Genomic DNA, 23,685 nt, shown 5'->3' on the forward strand with positions numbered 1-23,685 from the left:
TGGTGATGGTGGTGATGGTGGTGATGGTGGTGATGGTGGTGATGGTGGTGGTGGTGGTGCTGCTGCTGCTGCTGCTGCTGCTGCTGATGATGATGATGAAAGACCGTAATTCTGAACAGTTCTCTCCAACTGTCATCCTGTGGGCAACCATTTTGAACATGTACCATATTTTTTCTCTTTTGATTTTTGCATCCTCACTAGAATGCTAGCATGCTTGGACTCAAGAACTATACTCTTAAGCTAAGGTTTAACTACACTAAATAAGCAATGCCTTTGAAGTTTCACCTGAAAAACAATCTCAACCCTCGAGTTTATAATCAGTGTAATTCCGATATCCCTCCAAAAAGAATTACTCAGTGGACAATGCAGTCTGTGGTCCTCAAAACAACATATTTATGCTAATGTTCCATGATAATAATTACAAATAGAAGAAATTCACAGAAATTCTGAGCACAGTTCCAGGACGGAGAATATATTTGGAGTCTATCACCCATATCCAATATGGTAGAGAAGATAAAAAAAAAAAAACAAAACTACCAAGTGGGGTGGGTGGAGAGGTGGGAGAATATTGGAGGAGTTTGGGGAGGCAAAATAATATGATCAAAATATACTGGATGAAATTGTCATAAACAAAACAAAAATTCTTGAGACAAAAACCAAAATACAAAAGAACCCTCATATTTGTTTATTTTGCTTTATATAGAAAGGGATAGAAAAAAGTATATCTATTATCATAATCTTAAAATGCTTAAATGTCATCGCTTCTCGGCCTTTTGGCTAAGATCAAGTGTAAAATGCTTAAATGTCACTTTTATTTCTTCAGATGATGGGATGAGATGAGAGCCATACACAAGCTGTGCAAATACAAGGCTTGGACTGAGAGCAGTCTATTTTTCTGTGTTATAGTTATCCCTAGGCCTAGGCATAGAAGCTTTTAACCTATGTATAACTGAATCTTTAAAACTGGCTGATACTATCTGGTTTCTCATGGCTTCTCATTCTGTCTTCACTTGTGTCCAGTTTGTTCTCTCTGCAACCTGTCTCTGTAAAAGTGTCCCATTCAAACTTACACACACACACACACACACACACACACACACACACACACACACACACACACACTATACATTTTCTGTTTTTCTGTGTCACTCTTTGTCTCTGCCTCTCTCTGTCTTTATCTGTGTGTCTGTCTCTCTCTATCTCTCCCTCTTTGTCTTTTTCTCTTTCTCTGTGTCTCTCTCAGTCACTCTCTGTCCCTCTGTCCTTCCTCCAACCCCTGTACTTATGAACTCTCTCTTTCCTATGCTGTTACTTGTGAGTTGGGCATATGCTATATCTTAATCATTATGGGAAATATTCCTCTGATTCAGCACCTTGTCTGCTCCTTCAATTAGATTATCACATTCACCCATGGCTGCTTCCTTCCACAAACTAACATTATCTTCATTATTAGGGAATAAATGTGTGTACTAAGGATACGCCTGTAATTCAGCCAGATCATACTGTAATCCAGGGCATTATTGTATCTGGTTGGGTCATATAGATAAAGAAGGTCTTTGGATGTGATTCTTTGCCAGAGCAGCCATGTTGCTGGATAGAACTTTCTCTTCCAGAAAAAAAAAAAACACCTTAAAACTGTGGCATTAAAGGAATGTAATGAGTATAGCTGTCCCTGAGGTGCTCTGCCAGAGCATGATCAATACAGATGTGGAGGCTCACAGCCAACCATCTGACTGAGCATGGGAGTCCCAATGGAAGAACTAGGGGAAAGGCTGAAGGAGTTGAAGGGATTTGCAACACCATAAAAGCAACAACAACATCATCAACTAACGAGACCACTCAGACGATCCAGGGATTAAACCACCAACACAGGAAGGGATCCATGGCTCCAGATACATATGTAGCAGAGGACTGCCTTATCTGTCACCACTAGGAGGGGAGTCCCTTGGTCCTGTGAAGGCTCCATGCCTCAGCACAGTGTGATGCCACTGCATTGAGGAAGACATGGGTGGGCAAGTGGGGGGAGCACACTTATAGAGGGAGAGGGGAGAGCAGAAGAGATAGGGGTTTGCATAGGGGAAACTTTAAAGGGGGACAACATTTTAAATGTAAATAAAATACTCAATAAAAAATCAAAGCAAACCAGATATAGAAATATAATAAAAACATTTTTGAAAGAATAGAAAAAATGTAAATTTATTTGCTATGTACTTCAAAGTTGGTATTCTGAATCACTTTTTACCCAGCTACCAAATAAGCAATGAAATATTTCAGTCTACCTGTGCAACACAAAAAGAAAGAAAGAAAGAAAGAAAGAATGACAAAAACAAAGAAACAAAAAAAAAAAAACCAACAAAAAACCCCACATTATTTTTTTCTCTTCATCTTTATTAAATTGGGTATTTCTTATTTACATTTCAGTTGTTATTACCTTTCCCGGTTTCCAGGCCAACATCCCCCTACCCCCTCCCCCCTTCCCTTCTATATGGGTGTTCCCCTCCCCATCCTTCCCCCATTACCACCCTCGTCCCTACAATCACGTTCAGGGAAACGACATCCTTCATAATAGTCCCAAATAATATAAAATATCCCTGTGTGACTTTAACCAAGCAAGTAAAAAATCTGTACAATAAGAACTTCAAGCCTCTGAAGAAAGAAATTGAAGAAGACCTCAGGAGATGGAAAGGTCTCCCATGCTCATGGATTGGCAGGATTAATATAGTAAAAATGGCCATTTTACCAAAAGCGATATAAAGATTCAATGCAATCCCCATCAAAACGCCAATCCAATTCTTCAGAGAGCTAGACAGAACAATTTGCAAATTCATCTGGAATCACAAAAAACCCAGGAAAGTTAAAACTATCCTCAACAATAAAAGGACTTCTGGGGAAATCACTATCCCTGAACTCAAGCAGTATTACAGAGCAATAGTGATAAAAACTGCATGGTATTGGTACAGAGACAGATAGATAGACCAGTGGAATAGAACTGAAGACCCAGAAATGAACTCACACACCTAAGGTCACTTGATTTTTGACAAAGGAGCCAAAACCATCCAATAGAAAAAAGATAGCATTTTCAGCAAATGGTGCTGGTTCAACTGGAGGTCAGCATGTAGAAGAATGCAGATCGATCCATGCTTATCACCCTGTACAAAACCCCACATTATTAAGGGTCAAGAACTCAAATAGAAATATGTAGGGAGAGGGGTTGGGGGATGGAGAACTGGTGGCAGCCACTAGAAAGTGCTAGATGCCAGGGAAATGAGAGGCTCCTAGGACTCAACAAGGATGACAGCCAAAACATGCAAAAAAAAGGGGGGGGGATAGAACCTATAGAGACTACCTCCAGTAGATAGCCACTGTCCTCAGTTGAGGAATGAGGTCACCCAACCATCTAAAAATTGTTAAACCAGAAATGTTCCCTTCCATCGGAAAGGCAGTGACAAAAAAATGGGACAGAGACTGAAGAAAAGGCCATCCAGAGACCACCCCACCAAGGGTACCTCTCCATCTGCAGACACCAAAACCCCACATCATTTCTGATGTTAGAAAGCTCTTGCTGACAGGAGCTTAGTATGTCTGTTCCCTGGGAGGTTCTTAGAGCCAGTCATCAGACTGAGCCCAGAGATTCCAATGGAAGAGCTAGGGGAAGGACTGAAAGAGCTGAAGGGGATTGCGGCCACATGAGAATAATATCAACTAATGGGACCACCCAGAGCTCTCTGAGACTAAACCACAAAACAAAGACTATCCATTTCTCTAGATACATTATGTAGCAGAGGATTGCCTTATCTGATATAAATGTGAGGGGAAGCCTTTGGTATTTTGGAGGCTTAGTGCCCACCTAGGGGGATGCTAGAGCCTTGGGACATTAATGGGTGAGTGGGTGGAGGAACTCCCTCATAGAGGCAAAGAGGCAATCAGATGTGGGAGAGGGCAGATGGGATGCAGCTTTGAGGACTTATGAAAGGAAACACCAAGAGAGCCTCTAAATGAAAATTGCTTATGCTCTGCATTAGCTGAGAATTCTCACTGTCATTTTCATAATACACTAGTATTGCTAATTTCATCAAAGTTTTGCAGTTTTCAACTTTTGTTGGAAATCTCCAAATATACTACTGGAGACATTTATGAAATTATTTGTGCATGGGTCAAACAATATAATAATAGTATTAGAAACACAACATTCACAGATTAGTTAGCTGTGAATTTATATTACTTTACTAAAGGAGGATAAAAGTTACATGGAATTCAGTGAGGAAAAACCATATTTTTTCCACACAAAATTGTGGATAATGTATTTTAATGTTTTCTCAATATTTATTTATTACCATATATGATTTTCCCTTTATTTATTCATCTTAGCTCAATATTTTTTTTAAAAAGTGAAGTTTAAAATGTTTTGTTCACAATAATATAGCATATTGCATTTAGTATACATGCATAGCTTAGAGAATGGTTAAATTATTTCAGATAATATTTTATGGTATTTCTAAATTCTGAATATTTTGATGTTAAAAATCAGTAGTCAGCCCTCGTTGAGACTGACAGATGTCTTCAAATTAATGTGTCAGACACTGAATTATTCATTCTGAATAAAACCAAATGTTGTCACAAAGTATACATGGATTATCAGATCAATTAAGTTGATATTAGCAATAATCCGTATGTCAAAAAGTCATAACTGTGAATAATATAGCATTATTCAGAATTTGAGCATTCTGTGGTTCTGAACGTGTCCTTGCACATTAATTTTGTTCTTTTTCTGGATCTATTACATTTAGTGATATAAAAGAGGGGAAACAGATTTGTCATTACATTTTAGGCATATTCTAAATTAAAAGCCTTGCTTAGCTATACAATGATGCATTCAAAACCTCATTTTTATTCTAGCCTCTGTCAAGGACACCAACCTGAAGTCTTTTTCTGTCTTTACTGTATACCTCTGTGTGTTTCTTTGATCACTGTGCTAAAGGTTGTCTTTGAAAGTCAAACTACCATGTTCATCTTTGTTTATTATGTAGACTTCACAAGCAGTTTATTTTCATTTGAAAAAAAGAACATTCCAAGTCATTTTCTCCGTACATGGCCCAGCCAGATATGCTATGAAGCAGGTATTCTCTTTCCTTGGTTTAAGCAATAGCCTAGTATAGCCCTGCAGTTTCTACAAGCTAATAGCACACATATAGGGTATTCTACATCATCATAAGCATTTTCATTGTAACAGAAAAATGTGACAGGAATGGTTGCATTTGGATATGATTGTATCATAGAGTCTCAGGTCACTTCTCACTAACACATTGTGAGAATTCTTTATGCAATACTCAAAGAATAAATTAAGAACAGGGAATTATGCATTCTCGTTTATGGAGCACACCATAGTTCATCCTTTAACACCAGCATATTGATTGTTAAACTCCCATGACTATATCTCCCAATTAAATATTATTTAATGAGAAAAAATAGTCCGTTAAGAGATTCATCATAAAAATAAATTTTAAGACTACAGAACAAGGTTGATTAAAAGTGAGACACCTCTTAAAAAACAAACAAATGAACAAACATGGCTATTTCCGGAGCTCAAAAGCATCATCATTCATTTTCTTTAGACCAGAGAGATTAAAATGAATTTGTCTTCTGGATCTTTATGTAGTCTTTGGTGTACCCTAATTTTACCTGTTTGTGAGTTTCTGGATGTTAATCATATATGGGAATTGTAAACCCAGTTAAAGAAAGACCATTAAAATTTCCTTATATTCAAGCTTTATATTTTCCTTAATTAAATTTATTTTTCATAAATCTATATCTTATTGAATTTGTTCAACATATCAATACTTTTTTTTATCTTAGTATAATAAACTGTTGCCATAGTTTCTCCTTTCCTTCATCCTTAGAAGTAGGTAAAAAATCAAATGTACAGATTTTCCTCAGAATTCTTTCCAAATGTCAGGAGTTTACATGAAAAAAATAATTGCCTTCACTTGAATTCTCAAAATTGCAGAATGTGGAAGCAGAGGGACAGATAAGAAAGTAGTGTTCTTGTGAATTTAAGGTTATTGATTTTTGACATGATCTACCATTTTCAAAGCACCAAAAATAAAATGTTTAACAAGAAGATAAAATTGAGATACACTATTTTTCTCATCCAGAGGCAGAGCTTTAAAATCAAAGCTTCCTAGGTTCTTTTAGGGTTGACTAATCAGTAGGATTATATTTGAGGAAAAAGTCACAGTAACTCTCTTCTGATGAGCTGGACAATTATACTAATGGAAGTTCATTCATGCTTGGAACTCTGTGAATATTAGCACTACAGAGCTTCTCCTTCACCTAAATATGGGTGGTATGGTGCAAATCTGACAGCCTAAAGGCATGTGTTGTAGCTTACCTTCATCTGACATTCAGATGATGGAATCAGATGACATTTCGATAGCACATTTCCAAGTGATTGGGATGGGTATTTTTTAAAGTGGATTTTGAGATGAAATTATATTCTTTGAAAAGATAGATGTAAATTTCAACATGCTGAGTCATCGAGAATAGAATGTGTTATTGCCTTGATTTGCCAAGTTCATATTCCTTGAAGCAAGAAGTAGAAAATTGGCTACTAAAGACAGAACAGAAAAGCACTAAAGCAGAACTTTAAATTAGTCACATATTCTATTATAAAAGCTGCTTTAGTTTGACCATAGAATGAGAAATCTTGCCTTTGCTTCTTTTTTGTTATTTTTTCTTAATTTATTCATTTTATATCCAGATCACTGTCCCCCTACCTCTTCTTTTCCTAGTCCTGCACTTACAAATTCCTTCCCCCAATACCTCTGTTAGAGAAGTGGAAGCCCCCCCTTCTTGTGAACCACCCATTTCTAGGGCATCCAGCTGTATTGGAACTAAGTGTATCCTTTCTCACTGAGGCCCTATCAGTCAGTCCAGTTAGCTGAAAGAGATCCAGTGTCGGGCAACAGAATCAGAACCAGCTTCAACTCCAAATATTAAGGGACCAGCATGAAGACTAAGATGAACATCTGCTTCAAATATGTAAGGTGTCTGGGTCCAGATACTGTATGTGGCTTAGTTGGTGGTCCAGACTGTGTGAGCACATAGGTGCAGGTTAGTTAGATTAGTCTTTAGATCTTGTAGTGTCCTTGACCCTCCCAGACTTGCTCAATTCTATCCCCAACTTTTCCACATGACTTTATTTTCTGACTGATGTTAGCCTGAGGGTCTCTGCATCACTTTCAATCTGCTGCTGGATAAAGACTCCTAGGCAAGAGTTACTCCTGTCTGCAATCATTAAAAGACTATCATTAACTATGTCAGGTATTGGCTTTCTTCCACGGGATGGGTCTCAAGTTGTTCCAGTGATTGGTTGGCTGTTCCTTCAACCTCTACTCTACCTTTATCTTTGTGAAACTTGTATGCAGAACAAATTTTTAGTTGAAGGTTTTGTGGGGGGATTGATGACGCCTTTCCTCTACTGGAGTCACACTTGTCTACAGGAACTGTTCACATCAGTCTCCATATCCCCTGTTGGTAAGAGTCTCACCTATGGTCAACCCTTTATCCTCCCTAATCAGAGGTCTCCAGGTCAGGTAGTCCCAGAGATGCCCGCCATCTATTTCTATTTTCACTCCCACCTGGTTCCTTCTCCCCCTTTTGCTAAACCTGACACCCATCCTTGTTCCTCTCCTCATCCAGTCTCCAATCCAGATCAATCGTTCCTTCCACCTCGTATGGCCATTTCCCCTCTATGAGTGAGATTCATGCATCCTCCCTTGGCCCTCACTTATTTCTTAGGGTTTTTTTTTTTTTGGTCTATGGATCGTAGCATGGTTTTCTTGTACTTTGTGGCTAATTTCTACTTTTAATAAGTATATAAGATGTGTTTTTTCTGGGGCTGATATACCTTATTTAAGATGATATTTTCTGCTTCCATCGATTTGCCTGCAATTTTAATGATGTATGTTTTTAAACTAGTTAATAGTATTCCATTGTGTAGATGTACACATGCAAATTTCATGATGTCTTTTAAAAAAATAGTTGAATAGAATTCCATGGTGTAGATGTACCATGTTTTCTTTATCTAGGTTGTTTCCAGGTTTTGGCTATTATGAAAAAAGATGCTATGAAAAAGTGTCCTTGTGTCATATTTTGTTATCATTTGAGTATATGCCCAGGTGTGATATAGCTGGGTCTAAGGGTAGAACAATTACCCAAATTCTGAGAAACTGCCAAATGTATTTTTAAAGGCAATATATAAGTTTGTACTCCCACCAGCAATTGAGGAGTGTTTCTTTTGTTCTTCATCCTCTATAGCATGTGCTATCATTTGAGGTTTTTGTTTTTTGTTTTTTTTATTTTTTGTATTTTAATCTTAATCATTCTGTCTTGTATGAGATGAAATCTCAGAGGTGATTTGATTTGTCTTCATAGTTTTGTATAAAAAGTATTGAAAGAAAATTAAAGCACCAAGGAAATATATAATGATCCAGGAATGATAGCAAACCGTTTTAATCTCAGTACTAATGAAGCAGGTACAGGGAAATCTATGTGAGTCTATGTAGTGAGTCTCTGTTTCTATAAAGAAAGAATTAAGAACGGAAGGAAGAAGGAAAGAAGGAAGGGAATAAAACCAAGGAAAGAAAGAAAATATATTCATAAAATAAGCACATTTAAGGGGAAGACAAAGTACATGAAATTAAAAGATTCCTTCTGCTTTTGATTTGAAAGTCAAGGAAGAACACAGAATTTAACTATTGGAGATTAATATTCAAGTCAAGCTATCAAGTTTGTACAGAATTATAATGTATATAAATGGAGGAGGGTTCCAGCCAAATAGAAGAGTGAACATAACTAAAGAAATTTAAACTAGAGCAAAACTTGAAACATGGATATTATGGCTGCCCCCTAGAATACAATCTCTCTCTGAAGGCTAGGGAAAACTGACTTATGCTCCTGCTGTTCTTTGTGGTGACTTAACATTTAGGACTCATTCTGTTCAGGAGTTACGGAGAATGTTATCTGATTTCAAGATACTCCACAGCAGCTGACATTATTTGTTGTATAAATCAGAAAGTAGAGAGAACACATTGCATCTACACACAGGAATCACTGACAGTAAATATGGAGTTGGGCCAGGTTAAAATATCTCAGACCCTTCTTCTGGTGACTGCCTTCCTTCATCAAGACTTTGTATCAGAAATCCTTCATGATCTGCCTCAACAGCTCTACCAACTGTGGACATAGGATTCAAATGCATGAACTTTTGGGGCGAATGTTCCAACAAATTAAATGAGGATGTTTTGACAAGTTTTTTTTTCTAGGATCTATGACAGAAAGTAGATGATTGGATTAAGGTTTGTTGGGATTGGTAATTTTCTGGGCTATCATGGGCTAAAACAACAGATATGTCTCATACTTTCTGCATGTGCTCCAGGCCCACCTAGGGAAGTGATCAGGTCCTCTTAACGACTGACTTTGGCTATCTTCACGTCAGTGGCTTTGCAGGTATCTTGCTGTCAATTAAAAAATGTTATCTGTGTTCTAAGATTTGCATGACTAACTATCACAGCTACCAAGATGTGTTTGCAGTATTTTTGGATATCTCATCATTAGCTCGTTTTATATAAAATATTCTTCTTTCTATAATAAACAAAAGCTTCTTGTTACAAACTATCTTTACTGAAGACTGTCTAAGTAAGACTCCCCAGCCATAGATAGTTCTTGCATACACTCCCCAAGGGCTTCAATGGAGTTTGAATGCCAGTTTCCCAGCTTGATCTTGTTTCCCAAAGCTACAGTGTTTCCTCTTAATTAGTCAGTTTCTTTGTCTTATATACTTTTGCAAGGCCTCTTGTATATCTTTCTTATTACTATTAACATGTTTAGTTTAGCCCAAATTTTTCTTTATCCCAACCATCTGTTTTCACTAAAACATTTGTGATTGACAGTTTTCAACATCAGCCTCCTTTTCCTCAGTAATATAGTGAGGAAATACTTGCTTCATGAACACTTTAAAAAATCCTGACACTTGGGCTGAGTATGTAGCTCAGTTGGTAAAGAATGTATTCAGCAAGCAAAAAGCCTGGATTTCAATCTCCAATACCATACAAACTAGGCGTGGAAGAATAATCATTTAATCTCATCACTCTGATCAGGAGCACAAAATATTAAAGTCATTCTTGGTGGCATGGCACCTCCAAGACTGGGGTCACAATAGGCAACCAACCAACCAAAAATGTCACAAACTTCCAAGCTTCTATTCTTCACACCCATCTAATGAAATTACATAAAATCTACGGGATTCTGTACATACAATGGAATCTTATTACCATTCTTAATAAGTTGTAACAAAGTATTATTAGATATTAATTACATTGTTGCTGATTATAAATTTGGGTTTTAATATGCTGTTCATATTGCAAGCCCATAGGAAGAACAATGTTGGCTGGCCTGACCACTCAGTGTTCCCAGGAAATAGACCACCAACAAAGGAGTATACAGAGAGGGACATATGGCTCCAGATCTGTATGTTTCAGAAGATGGTCTTGTCTGACATCAAAGGGAGGGGCAGGCAAATAGTCCTCTGGAAGTTTGATGTGCAAGCGTAGGGGACTGCTGGAACAGTGGGGCTGAAGAGGGTGTGAGGGTGAGTGAGCACCATCATAGAGGAAAAGAGGAGGAGGGAGAGAGTGGCTGTGGGATGGGGGGGTTGTGAAAAGGTAAACTAGATGTGGGATATCATTCCAGATGTAAATGAATGAATGCTTAATTTACAAAAATCTGTTTAATTTTTCTTCTCAATTGGCATTAGAGAATAGATCCTACAAGAATTTACAACTGCCTTTTCAGTTGCAATGTACCAATCTTTTCAGGAAATTTTCTCCAGTGTCCATGTGTTCAAGATTCTTCCCCACTTTTTCTTCTATTAGTTTGAGTGTATCTGATTTGATCTGGAGGTTCTTGATCCACTTGAACTTATGCTTTGTAAAGGATGTTAAGAATGGATCGATTTGCATTCTTCTACATGTTGACCTCCAGTTGAACCAGCACCACTGGTGAAAATGCTTTATTTTATCCATTGGATGGTTTTGGCTCCTTTGTCAAAATTCAAGTGACCATAGGTGTGTGGGTTCATTTCTGGGTCTTCAATTATATCCCACTGGTCTATCTGCCTGTCTATGTACCAATACCATACAGTTTTTATCACTAATACTCTGTAAAACTGCTTGAGTTCAGGGAAGGTGATTTCCCCAGAAGTCCTTTTCTTGCTGAGGATAGTTTTAGCTATCCTAGGTTTCTTATTATTCCAGATGAATTTGCAAATTCATTTGGAATTTGAATTTGTTCTGTTTAACTCCATGAAAAATTGAATTGGAATTTTGATGTGGATTGCATTGAATCTGTAGATCGCTTTTGATAAAATGATCAGTTTTACTATATTAATCTTGCCAATCCATGAACATGGCAGATCTTTTCATCATCTGAGATCTTCTTCAATTTCTTTCATCAGAAACTTGAAGTTCTTATCATACAGATTTTCACAGGCTTGGTTAAAAAATCACACCAAGGTGTTTTATATTATATGGGGCTATTATGAAGGTTGTCATTTCCCTAACTTCTTTCTCAGCTTGTTTCTCTTTTGTGTAGAGGAAGGCCACTGATTTGTTTGAGTTGATTTTATACCCAGTCACTTTGCTGAAGTTGTTTATGATGTTTAATAGTTCTCTGGTGGAACCTTTGGGGTCACTTAAATATACTATCATATCATCTGCAAATAGTGATATTGTGACTTCTACCTTTCCAATCTGTATCCCTTTGATCTCCATTTGTTGTCTGATTGCTTTGGCTTGGACTTTGAGAACTCTGATGAATAAGTAGAGAGAAAGTGGACAGTCTTGTCTAGTCCCTGATTTTAGTGGGATTGCTTCAAGTTTCTCTCCATTTAGTTTAATGTTAGCAACTGGTTTGCTGTATATGGCTTTTACTAAGTTTATGTATGGGCCTTGAATTCCTGTTCTTTCCAGGACTTTTATCAGGGGTGTCAAATTTTGTCAAATGCTTTCTCAGCATCTAATGAAAGGATCACGTGGTTTTTATCTTTCAGTTTGTTTATATAGTGGATTACATTGATGGTTTTCAGTATATTAAAGCATCCCTGCATACCTGGGATGAAGCCTACTTGATTATGATGGATGATTTTCTTGATGTGTTCTTCGATTTGGCTTGCAAGAATTTTATTGAGTATTTTTGCATCAACATTCATAAAGGAAATTGGTCTGAAGTTCATTTTATTTGTTAAGTGTTTGTGTGGTTTAGGTATAAGAGTAATTGTGGCTTCATAGAAGGAATTGTTATTGATCTATTCAGCGCTAAACAAACAATTCACAGCTGAGGAATATCAAATGACTGAGAAGCACCTAACGAAATGTTTAACATCTTTAATCATAAGGGAAATGCAAATGAAAGCATTCCTGAGATTCCACCTCACACCAGTCACAATGGCAAAGGTCAAAAACTCCAGCAACTGCAGATGCTAGCAAGGATGTGGAGATAGCTGAACACTTCTCCATTGCTGATATGATTGCAGACTGGTACAACCATTCTGAAAATCATTCTGGAGGTTCCTCAGAAAATTGGACATTGCACTATCTGAGGACCCAGCTATACCTCTCTTGGGCATATACCCAAAGATGCTACAACGTACAACAAGGACACATGCTCTACTATGTTCATAGCAGCCTTATTTATAATAGTCAGAAGCTGGAAAGAACCTAGATGCCCTTCAACAGAGGAATGGATACAGAAAATGTGGTACATCTACACAATGGAGTACTATTCAGCTATCAAAACAATGACTTCAGGAAATTCATAGACAAATGGATGGAATTGGAAAATATCATTCTGAATGAGGTAATACAGTCACAGAAAAACACAGTTAGTATGCACTCACTGATAAGTGGACATTAGCCCAAATATTCGATTCACCCAAGATTCACAGAACACATGAAACTCAAAGATGATGAAAATGCAGATGCTTCACTCTTTCTTTAAAAGGGGAACAAGAATACACATAGGAGGGGATAGGGAGGCAAAGTTTAGAACAGAGACTGAAGGAATGGCCAGTCAGATGCTGCCCCACATGTGGCCCAAACATATACAGCCACCAAACTAGATAAGAAAGATGAAGCTAAGAAGTGCAGACTGACAGGAACTGGATGTAGATCTCTCCTAAGAGACACAGCCAGAATATGGCAAATACATAAGTGAATGCCAGGAGCAAACCACTGAACTGAGAACTGGACCTCCGTTGAAAGATCAGAGAAAGGACTGAAAGAGCTGAAGGGCTATGCAACCCCATATGAACAACAATGCCAAACAACCAGAGCTTCCAGGGACTAAGCCACTACTCAAGGACTGTTCATGGACTGACCCTGGGCTCCAATTGCATACGTAGCAATGAATAGCCCAGTAGGGGCACCAGTGGAAGGGGAAGACCTTGCTCCTGCCAAGGCTGGACCCCCAGTGAATGGGATTGTTGGAGGGAGGGAGGTAATGGGGGCTGGATGGGGAGGGGGAACAGCCCTAGAGATGGGGAGGGGAAGGGGTCAGGGGCATGGAAACTGGGAAAGGGAATCACATTTGAAATGTAAATAAGAAATACCCATTTTAATAAAGATGGAAAAAAATTACCATTTTTTGGTGGTTTTTTGTTTTGATTTTACTTTTCCTTTTTTTTCTGTAAATGTGTGTGTGCATGTGTGTGTGTGTGTGTGTGTGTGTGTGTGTGTTTGTATGTGTTATGTCTGTGTGTGTGTTTGCATATGTCTCTGTGCTACATGCATGCACTTCCCAAGAAGTCCAAAATAGGTCATTAAATTTGAACCTGGATTGACAGATGGGAGCCCTCTGCAAATGCAGCTACTGCTTTTCAACAATCAGCTATCACTCCAAACCCAAGGCATCATTTTAACTTGTTTTTTGTTTTTTTGTTTTTGATTTTGTTCTTGCTTTTTTGTTCTTTGCATTAGTCTTACTAAAAGTTAACTTCTAGTAGACAAATAGTAGTATTTTGCTTCAAGATTTGGAGTCAAAATAAAAAAAATGTCAGGGTAAATGTGAGGATGGGGTATTGTTTGCCATGACATATGTAAAGGAATAGGTAATGATGACAAGAACCTAATAAATGTAGCTGAAAGGATGTGATAACATATCCCTTTAATTTGCTTTCTATCATTTTGAAATTGGGTCTTTTATCCTTGTCTCTGGATAGCAGAAAGAAAAGGATTTGGAAAAATAACTTAGAACAAAATAAACTTGCCATATATTTCATCAATTTCAGAATCTTTTGTGATATTTTGACTTATTTTATGGTATTTTTATTCTCCTTATTTAAAACAACTTATTTAAAATAAGTAGGCACTAGTGGTTTTTTTTTTCATCTTTATTAAATTGGGTATTTCTTATTTATATTTCAAATGTTATTCCCTTTCCCCGTTTCCAGGCTAACATCCCCCTAACCCCTCCCCCTCCCCTTCTACATGGGTTTTTCCCCTACTCATGCACCCCACATTACCGCCCTCCCCCCAACAATCCCGTTCACTAGGGGTTCAGTCTTGGCAGGACCAAGGGCTTCCCCTTCCATTGATGCTCTTACAGGGCTTTCATGGCTACCTATGCAATTGGAGCCCAGGGTTAGTCCATGTATAGTCTTTGGGTAGTGGCTTAGTCCCTGGAAGGTCTGGTTGGTTGTTTTTGTTGTTCATATGGGGTCTCATGCCCCTTCATCTCTTTCAGTCCTTTCTCTGATTCCTTCAGCGGGGGTACCGATCTCAGTTCAGGGGTTTGCTACTGGCATTCGCCTATGTGTTTGCTGTATTCAGGATGTGTCTCTCAGGAGAGATCTACATCCGGTTCCTGTCAGCCTGCACTTCTTTGGTTCATCCATCTTATCTAGTTTGGTGGCTGTATATGTATGGGCCTCATGTGGGGCAGGCCCTGAACAGCTTCATCAGCTGTTCTAAACTTTGCCGCCCTATGCTCTCCAAGGGTACCCTTGTTCCTCTTTTAAAGGAGTTAAGCATCTTCATTTTGCCCATCCTCCCTGACTTTCATGTACTCTGTGCACTTAGGGTATTTTGAGCATTTGGGCTAAAATCCACTTATCAATTCCATTGTGTAGATGTACCACATTTTCTGTATCCATTCCTCTGTTGAAGGGCATCTGGGTTCTTTTCAACTTCTGGCTATTATAAGTAAGGCTGCTATGAACATAGAGGAGCATGTGTCTTGGTGATATGATGTATCATCTTTTGGGTATATGACCAAGATAGATATAGCTGGGTCCTCAGGTAGTGCAATGTCCAATTTTCTGAGGAAACTCTAGACTGATTTCCAGAAGGTTGTACCAGTCTGCAACCCCAACAACAATGGAGGTGTGTTCCTCTTTCTCCAAATCCTCGCTAGTCTCTGCTGTCGCTGGAGTTTTTGTTACCCATTCTGAATGGTGTGAGGTGGAATATTAGGGTTGTTTTGATTTGCATTTCCCTTATGACTAAAGATGTTGAACATTTCTTTAGGTTCTTCTCAGCCATTCAGCATTCCTCAGCTGTGAATTCTTTGTGTAGCCCTGAACCCCATTTTTAATAGGATTATTTGTCTCCCTGCAGTCTGACTTCATGAGTTCTTTGTATATTTTGAATAAAAGCCCTCTATCAGTTGTAGGATTTTTAAAGATCTTTTCCCAATCTGTTGGTTGCAGTTTTGTCCTAACAGTGTCCTTTGCCTTACAGAAGCTTTGTAGTTTTATGAGATTTCATTTGTCGATTCTTGATCTTAGAGCATAAGCCATTGGTGCTTTGTTCAGGAAATTTTCTCTCGTGCGCAGGTATTTGAGATTCTTCCCCACTTTTTCTTCTATTAGTTTGAATGTATCTGGTTTGATGTGGAGGTCCTTGATCCACCTGAACCTAAGCTTTGTACAGGGTGATAAGAATGGTTCGATCTGCATTTTTCTACATGCTGACCTCCAGTTGAACCAGCACCATTTGCTGAAAATGCTATCTTTTTTTCCATTGGGTGGTCCAATCTACGTGGAGTTCTGTAGGCTTCTTTTATGCTTATGGGCATCTCTTTCTTTAGGTTAGGTAAGTTTGCTTCTATGATTTTCTTGAAGCTATTTACTGTCCCTTTGAGTTGGGAGTCTTCATTCTCTTCTATACCTATTATCCTTAGGTTTGATCTTCTCATTTTGTCTTGGATTTCCTGTATGTTTTGGGCCAGTAGATTTTTCCGTTTTACGTTATATTTGACAGTTGTGTAGATGATTTCTATGGAATCTTCTGCTCCTGAGATTCTCTCTTCTATCTCTTGTATTCTGTTGGTGATGCTTGTATCTGCGGCTCCTTGTCTCTTCCTTTGGTTTTCTATATCCAGGATTATTTCCCTTTGTGCTTTCGTTATTGCTTCTATTTCCATTTTTAATTCCTTCACCTGTTTGATTGTCTTTTCCTGAAATTCTTTCAGGGATTATTGTGATTCCTCTCTATAGGCTTCTACTTGTTTATTTATGTTTTCCTCCATTTCTCTAAATGAGTTCTTTATGTCTTTCTTCAAGTCCTTCATCATCATGATCAAACGTGATTTTAAATCTAGATCTTGCTTTTATGTTGTGTTTCAATATTCAATGTTTGCTTTGGTGGGAGAATTGGGTTCAGATCATACCATGTAGTCTTAGTTTCTGTTGCTTGGGTTCCTGTGCTTGCCTCTCCCCATCAGGTTGTTGCTGGTGTTACCTTGTTCTGCTATTTCTGACAGTAGCTTGACCATCCTGTAGGCCTCCCTGTCAGGAGTTCTGTAGAACTGTTTTCCTGTTTTCTTTCAGCCAGTCATGGGAACAGAGTGTTCTGCTTTCAGCAGTGTAGTTGTTTCTGTCTACTTGGTTTCAGCTGTTCCTGTGGGTATGTGTCCTGAGTCCACCAGGCAGGTCACTTGGAGTAGAAAAGTTGGTCTTACCTCTGGTCTGAGGCCTGAAGTCGGTCCTTGGGGCTAGGTTTCAGCTCTCCTTGAGGATAGTAACCAGAAGGGCCTGCCCCTCATCTCTGAGGTGCCTGTGCACAGGTGGCCCAGGTGGCGCTAAGCGTTTTCCGCTAGAGTGAGAAACTTAGGCTGGTTGTAGTCTCCTCTGGTTTCCCAGGCATGTCTGCCCCTCTGAAGGTCTAGCTTTCCCTCCCAGGGGATTTGAGTGCAGGGAGCTGCTTGTCCGGGTCCCTTTAAATCCGGGTGGAGTCTGGACTGCAGGGCTCCTGAAGCTTAAGTGCCCCTATCTTCCTGTTCCCAGAGGCCCTATATAGTTTTCTCTTGGGTCAGGGATGTGGGCAAAGATGGGTAGTAATGGCGATCTCTCCTGCCCTGCAGTCTACGGAGTCTGGGCGATCAGCTCTCTTTCTCAAGAAGCAGGGAGCTGTAGGCCGGGATCAGCAAGGTTTGAACAACAGCTAGAAACTGGAAATCTAGTTTGTTTTTAATATAAAAAATCTCTTCGTTAAATATTATAAACAGTATTTTAATTCCTGTACTATTTACTAACTTGAAATCATCCTGAGGTCATTATAATTTTATGTGCTTAATTCTAAAACTGGCCGAATGGTCATAGTCTCACTTTAAAGGAATAGGCTTTTGATATTCTACTTCTGACTAATCAATTGATTATGAAAGTAGCATAAACAGTAAGGCAGGAAGAATTACAAACCTGTATCAAAATTACTTTAAGGAGTATTCTTCAGTCATTAAAGAATTGAACTATGGATACAATAATAAATATGTGCTTTTTTTGAGATCATTGAACTATACAAGAGAAACGTATGCCCTTTATGAAATAATAGAAATCTATTATCATTTGAAATATGAACTGGGAGAAATTTATAATCTCATTCATAGTTCAGGAGATTAATATAAAATTTCAAGTAGAATACTTGATATAACAATTTAACATTTATCGTTGTTGGCATTTTACACAATTTTGTGGAGTGTTCCACCAGGGTGTTGATATTTATTCAACTTAAAACACAGTAAGTAAAATATACATGATTTACACGATTTGCAAATGTGTATTTATACAGACATATTCTCCCCAAGATGATGAATATATTTCATGACTTAACTTGTGAAATCCATCTGCTTTACATTAAAATGTTTTGATTAAGATGTTGTCAAAACTGTGTTTGCTCATTGTCTGTTTATGCTAACAGGGTTGTTGGCAATATTTTGGCACTTAGTTGGCAAATGACAAACTTATTCATAACTATGTGGTAAAAATTATACTCTATATAATAATGTATTATATGTTAAATTACATTGTTTTCAAGACACACGCATGTTATAGAAACAAAATTTAACTGTAATCATAATGTTCCTTAAGTCAAATTTTTTCAGTATAGGTCAATGCCAAAAACATTTGCTGCATTTTAACCTTTAAAGAGTCATTAAATTAACATAAATTAAGCAAAATTAAACATGATGTGTTATCTGGACTATTTGAATTATCTTCCCTTGAATGTTACACTAGAGACATGTAGCAAAGACTGAGGTTTAGAAGCGTACCTGAAAGACAATAACAATGAACACTGTGCAGCTATGTGCATCAGTGGGAAGCTATGGGATTATAGTGATTAGGTACAAACTCTAAGAGGACCTAAAACCATGAAGGGGTAAGAAAAGAGAAAGACAGGATAGCCTGAGCAATAATGCAGGTGGAGACAAAAAATACACCAAGACAAACAAACAAACAAACAAAATGCCAAGTATCAAATAAACAAACTGGATAAAATGTAGTGAGAAGGTTTGACATTTCTAGTGCTCTGGAACTGCCTAGAACATGTCCTAGCTTAAGGTGTGGTAGTAACTCCTGTTCTTATTTCTTGATACCATGACACAGGGCTCTATGATTGACTATGTACTGCATTCTCTTCCCTTTTGTCTGAGATAAATGTCACAGACTTCTTTCCTTTTATCATCATAGCAGATTACTACAACCTGAGGGCTTTAAAGCAATATCATTTTACCTCAGTTCTGGATGGTTAGTAGTCAGTCTGGTTAAAGTCAACATATTCTTTATCTGGTTTATCTTTTTCTTAACAAGAATGTTATATGGAAAATATTTTTCAGCTTGCATGTTTCTATTCCCTCTAACTCTGAATCGTCAACTTTCCTTTTATAAGAAACATGTAGTTGCAAGATAATCACATGTATCAAGCAGTACATCTCAATATTAAGACAAATATTTCAAATCCTTTACCGCATGTGCTGCATAGTTTTATGTCAACAAGCTAAAATTATCTGACAGGATGGAGCTTTTACTAATTAGATACCTCCATATGAGTCATCTGTACAAGATTTTCTTAATTAGTTATTGGCCCTTTTGAGCATGAGGTCATCTTAGGGTTGAGGATATTAGGTACAATCAGACTCCTATTCCAAAGAGCTCCCAGGGACTAAACCACCAACCAAATAGAACACATGGAGGGACGCATAGCTCCAGCCACACATGTAGCAGAAGATGAACTTGTTGAGCATCAATGAGAGGAGAGGTCTTTGGTTCTGTGAAGGCTTGATGAACCAGTCTAGGGGAATGCCAGGGAAGTAAGATGGGAGTGAGTGGGGGAGCACCTTCATAGAAACAAGGTGGAGAGAGGATAGTTTAAAGTGTTTCTGGAAGGGAAGCCAGAAAAGGTAATGACATTTGAAATGTAAACAAAGAAGCCAAAAACATAAAATGGAAAACAGAAAGCATCTTCAATAAATGGTGCTGGTATAACTGACTGTCTGTATATAGAAAAATGAAAATAGACCCATAATTTTCAGCATGCACAAAGCTCAAGTCCAAGTGGATCAAAGACCTCAACATAAAACCAGAATCACTGAATCTAATAGAAGAGAAAGTGGGAAAGAGACAAACTTATTGGCATAGGGGGAAATTTCCTAAACAGTATTCCAATGGCTCACGCTCTAAGATCAAGAATTAGTAAATCAGGGGTTGGGGATTTAGCTCAGTGGTACAGCACTTGCTTAGCAAGCGCAAGGCCCTGGGTTCGGTTCCCAGCTCCGAAAAAAAAAAAAAGAAAAAAAAGCGAAAAAAAAAAGAATTAGTAAATCAGACCTCAAGAAATTGGAAAGCTTATGTAAGACAAAGGACATAGTGAATATGACAAATCGGCATCCTACAGATTGGGGAAACATCTTCACTAACCCCACGTCCATTAGAGGGCTAACATTCATAAAGAGCATAGGAAGCTAACCACCAAAAACCAAACAACCTAATCAAAAAAATGGGGTATAGAACTAAACCAATAATTCACAATAGAGGAATTGCTAATGGCGGAGAAACACCTAGAGAAATGTTCACAGTCCTTAGTGATCACAAAAACACAAATAAAAATGACCTCGAGATTCTACTATACACCAATCAGAATGGTGAAGATCAAATCCCAGGGGACAACACATGTTGGTGAGAATGTGGAGAAAGAAGAACACTCCTCCATTGCTGGTGGGATTGTAAACTGGTACAAAACTCTAGAAGTCAATGTCAGAAAATTAGAAGTAGATCTACCTGAAGAACCACCTATACCACACTCTTTGGAATATACCTCAAAGATGCCCCACAATGCCACAGGGGCAATTGTTCTGTCACGTTCATAGCAGCCTTATTTGTTATAGCTTAAATCTGGAAACAACCCAGATGTCCCAAAACAGAAGAATGGATACAGAAAATGTGGTTCATTTACACAATGGAAGACTACTGTGCTATTAAGAAAGAGGGCATCCTGTGTTTTGCAGAAAAATGGATGGAACCAGAAAATATCCTGAGGGAGGTAATTCATACCACAAAAAAAATGCACAAGACCCGCGGATCCCGGCCCGCAGCAGCTCTCTGCTCCCAGACCCTGTGAGAGAGAGAGAGACTTCACTGCCTGGTCAGGTGGGCACTCCTGAGGCTGCAGAGCGGAAGAGACCACCAACACTGCTCACCCCTGCCCACATCCCTGGCCCAAGAGGAAACTGTATAAGGCATCGGGGCTCCCGTGGGGGAGGGCCCAGGAGCAGCAGGACCCCTGCCTGAGACACCGCCTGAACCTGAAGGAAACAGACCTGATAAACAGTTCTCTGCACCCAAATCCCGTGGGAGGGAGAGCTAAACCTTCAGAGAGGCAGACAAGCCTGGGAAACCAGAAGAGACTGCTCTCTGCACACACATCTCAGACGCCAGAGGAAAAAGCAAAAGAACATCTGGAACCCTGGTGCACTGAAGCTCCCGGAAAAGGCGGCACAGGTCTTCCTGGTTGCTGCCGCTGCAGAGAGCCCGTGGGCAGCACCCCACTAGCGAACTTGAGCCTCGGGACCACAGGTAAGACCAACTTTTCTGCTGCAAGAAAGCTGCCTGGTGAGCTTGGGACACACGGAAGCAGAATTCCTCTAGGACCGGGCACGTTCTGTGTTTACCGGAAGTCCCACACCCACGGATCCCGGCCCGCAGCAGCTCTCTGCTCCCAGACCCCGTGAGAGAGAGAGACCTCACCGCCTGGTCAGGTGGGCACTCCTGAGGCTGCAGAGCGGAAGAGATCACCAACACTGCTCACCCCTGCCCACATCCCTGGCCCAAGAGGAAACTGTATAAGGCCTCTGGGCTCCAGTGGGGGAGGGCCCAGGAGCGGCAGGACCCCTGCCTGAGACACCGCCTGAACCTGAAGGAAACAGACCGGATAAACAGTTCTCTGCACCCAAATCCCGTGGGAGGGAGAGCTAAACCTTCAGAGAGGCAGACAAGCCTGGGAAACCAGAAGAGACTGCTCTCTGCATACACATCTCGGACGCCAGAGGAAAAAGCCAAAGACCATCTGGAACCCTGGTGCACTGAAGCTCCTGGAAGGGGCGGCACAGGTCTTCCTGGTTGCTGCCGCTGCAGAGAGCCCATGGGCAGCACCCCACGAGCGAACTTGAGCCTCGGGACCACAGGTAAGACCAACTTTTCTTCTGCAAGAAAGCTGCCTGGTGAACTCAAGACACAGGCCCACAGGAACAGCTGAAGATCTGTAGAGAGGAAAAACTACACGCCCGAAAGCAGAACACTCTGTCCCCATAACTGACTGAAAGAGAGGAAAACAGGTGTACAGCACTCCTGACACACAGGCTTATAGGACAGTCTAGCCACTGTCAGAAATAGCAGAACAAAGTAACACTAGAGATAATCTGATGGCGAGAGGCAAGCGCAGGAACCCAAGCAACAGAAACCAAGACTACATGGCACCATTGGAGCCCAATTCTCCCATCAAAACAAACATGGAATATTCAAACACACCAGAAAAGCAAGATCTAGTTTCAAAATCATTTTTGATCATGATGCTGGAGGACTTCAAGAAAGACGTGAAGAACTCCCTTAGAGAACAAGTAGAAGCCTACAGTGAGGAATCGCAAAAATGCCTGAAAGAATTCCAGGAAAACATGAATAAACAAGTAGAACCCCATAGAGAGGAGACACAAAAATCCCTGAAAGAATTCCAGGAAAACATAAATAAACAAGTAGAAGCCCATAGAGAGGAGACACAAAAATCCCTGAAAGAATTCCAGGAAAACATAAATAAACAAGTAGAAGCCCATAGAGAGGAGACAAAAAATCCCTGAAAGAATTCCAGGAAAACACAATCAAACAGTTGAAGGAATTAAAAATGGAAATAGAAGCAATCAAGAAAGAACACATGGAAACAACCCTGGATATAGAAAACCAAAAGAAGAGACAAGGAGCTGTCGATACAAGCTTCACCAACAGAATACAAGAGATGGAAGAGAGAATCTCAGGAGCAGAAGATTCCATAGAAATCATTGACTCAACTGTCAAAGATAATGTAAAGCGGAAAAAGCTACTGGTCCAAAACATACAGGAAATCCAGGACTCAATGAGAAGATCAAACCTAAGGATAATAGGTATAGAAGAGAGTGAAGACTCCCAGCTCAAAGGACCAGTAAATATCTTCAACAAAATCATAGAAGAAAACTTCCCTAACCTAAAAAAAGAGATACCCATAGGCATACAAGAAGCCTACAGAACTCCAAATAGATTGGACCAGAAAAGAAACACCTCCCGTCACATAATTGTCAAAACACCAAACGCACAAAATAAAGAAAGAATATTAAAAGCAGTAAGGGAAAAAGGTCAAGTAACATATAAAGGCAGACCTATCAGAATCACACCAGACTTCTCGTCAGAAACTATGAAGGCCAGAAGATCCTGGACAGATGTCATACAGACCCTAAGAGAACACAAATGCCAGCCCAGGTTACTGTATCCAGCAAAACTCTCAATTAATATTGATGGAGAAACCAAGATATTCCATGACAAAACCAAATTTACACAATATCTTTCTACAAATCCAGAACTACAAAGGATAATAAATGGTAAAGCCCAACATAAGGAGGCAAGCTATACCCTAGAAGAAGCAAGAAACTAATCGTCTTGGCAACAAAACAAAGAGAATGAAAGTACACAAACATAACCTCACATCCAAATATGAATATAACGGGAAGCAATAAATACTATTCCTTAATATCTCTCAATATCAATGGCCTGAACTCCCCAATAAAAAGACATAGATTAACAAACTGGATATGCAACGAGGACCCTGCATTCTGCTGCCT

General features: G+C 39.2%; 1 pseudogene; it reads left to right on the forward strand.

Annotated features, from left to right (window-relative positions):
- Positions 1-757: 757 nt before the first annotated feature.
- Positions 758-882, forward strand: LOC120101112 (U2 spliceosomal RNA; annotated as a pseudogene).
- The last annotated feature ends 22,803 nt before the right edge of the window (positions 883-23,685 follow it).

Source organism: Rattus norvegicus, chromosome 2, assembly GCF_036323735.1.
Source record: "Rattus norvegicus strain BN/NHsdMcwi chromosome 2, GRCr8, whole genome shotgun sequence".
Taxonomy (NCBI): Eukaryota; Metazoa; Chordata; class Mammalia; order Rodentia; family Muridae; genus Rattus; species Rattus norvegicus.